This window comes from Sinocyclocheilus grahami, unplaced genomic scaffold (genome assembly GCF_001515645.1).
Source record: "Sinocyclocheilus grahami isolate Dianchi unplaced genomic scaffold, SAMN03320097.WGS_v1.1 scaffold1269.1, whole genome shotgun sequence".
NCBI classification, from domain to species: domain Eukaryota; kingdom Metazoa; phylum Chordata; class Actinopteri; order Cypriniformes; family Cyprinidae; genus Sinocyclocheilus; species Sinocyclocheilus grahami.
Window position 1 is genome coordinate 188,431 of NW_015506448.1, and position 2,032 is coordinate 190,462.

Here is a 2,032-nt window from a genome sequence, read left to right on the forward strand (position 1 = left end):
TGTGTGTGTGTGTGTGTGTGTGTGTGTGTGTGTGTGTGTGCGCGTGTGTGTACAGGTTTATATATCCTGATGGGCACTTAAACCTGACTACACGCAGACTCATGGGGACTCGTATCACGGTGGGGACCTAAATTGTGGTCCCCACGGGTACAAAAGCTTATAAATCATACAGAATGAAGTTTTTTGAAAATCTAAAAATGCAGAAAGTCTCCTGTGAGGGGTAGGTTTAGGGGTAGGGTTGGTGTAGGGCAATAGAATATACGGTCTGTACAGTATAAAAACCATTACACCTATGGAGAGTCCCCACAAGGATAGCGAGAGTGTGTGTGTGTGTGAGAGAGAGTGTGTGTGTGAGAGAGAGAGAGAGCGTGTGTGTGTGAGTGAAGTGTGTACCTGTTTTTCTATTCTGGTGGGGACTTAAACCTGAATACACACAGACTCATGGGGACTAAATTGAGGTCCCCACGGGTAAACATGCTTATAAATCACACAGAATTAAGTTTTTTGAAAATCTAAAAATGCAGAAAGTTTCCAGTAAAGGGTAGGTTTAGGTGTAGGGCAATAGAATATATGGTCTGTACAGTAGAAAAAACATTTTGCCAATGGAGAGTCCCCACAAGGATAGCAAACCAGTGTGTGTGTGTGTGTGTGAGTGAGAGAGAAAGAGAGAGAGAGTGTGTGTGTGTGTTTAACACACATCAAACATCATGTCATCCAGCAAAGGAGAAGGGAAGAAAAGGAGACAGATCCGTGTTAGTCTGAAATGAACCGGACTCGAGCGGAGGACTGATGGTCACAGACTTCATAGACAGAGGTAACATTCATTCATTAGTGAGAATAAATGAGTCAAACATGATAAACCTCACCTATAATTGAAAATGGTTTGGGGGGCAGGTGTTTTGATGAACTGTAAGATGTTTAAAAGTGCACTCGAGTCATTTTATACTAATTGAAAAGTTAACAGCCTTTTCTGATGATGGCATTAAAGTGGCTACCATTCACATAAGATGAGACTCCAAACATTGACTTTGCATTAAACACATTGACATGAACTCTTCTGTGAAGCTCTTCACAAGATTTTGAGTGTTTTCTGTGGGACTTTTTGCTCATTCATCCAGTAGAGCATTTGTGAGGTCAGACACTGCTCTTGGATGAGAAGGTTTGGGTCTCCGTCTCCGTTCCTGCTCATCCTAAAGATGTTGTTTGATGGGTTTGAGTAGTGTTGGGAGAAACGAACCTTTTCGAAGCTTCGAATCAATTGATTCGCAAAACGACTCACTGTTTCGAAGCGTTCGAAGCATCGCTCGCTGGTGACGCCTGCTGGCCAAAAGCATGTAAATGCAACAAAAACCCAGGCTAAAACGTGCATAAAACAGCTTTTAAAACCCATTGCATATGCTTTATTGAAAGTATACTACATTAAATGCAATACAAATAATAAAATACCATTAAATATGAAGTGTCTGTATAATATGTGGTTTTAAAATATGTTATATTAATTTGCAGGGCTTGCTTTGTTTGTTTTATGGACAGCTTCTGTATAGAGGCCAGCAAGAGACTATTAACCCCTTTCTTCTCATCCGTCTAATTACACAAATGTCTCGTTAAAAATGTCTAGTTTCGAAGCTTCACGAAGCAGTGCTTCGAATGCAGCCATCACTAGGTTTGAGAACAGGATTGTGTGTTCTTCCACACAAGACTCATCCGACCGAGTCTTTATGGACCTTGCTTCGAGCAGGAATAGAAAGGCTCTTCCTCAAGCTGATCTCACAAAGTTGGAAGCACAGCATTGTCCAGAATGTCTTGATTTCCCTTCATCAGCCCATCCTCTGAAAAACAGCCCCACACCATCATCCATCCTTCACCAAACGACACAATGCAGTCAGACATGATGTTCTCCTGAAATCATCAAACCCAGACTCACTCATCAGACTGAAGTGTTATCATAATCAGATAAGCATTATCCTATCACAGTCCATGCTCTGAGCTCTTCAGAACCACTAGTTTTTTTCCACAAACGTTTATAAATGCA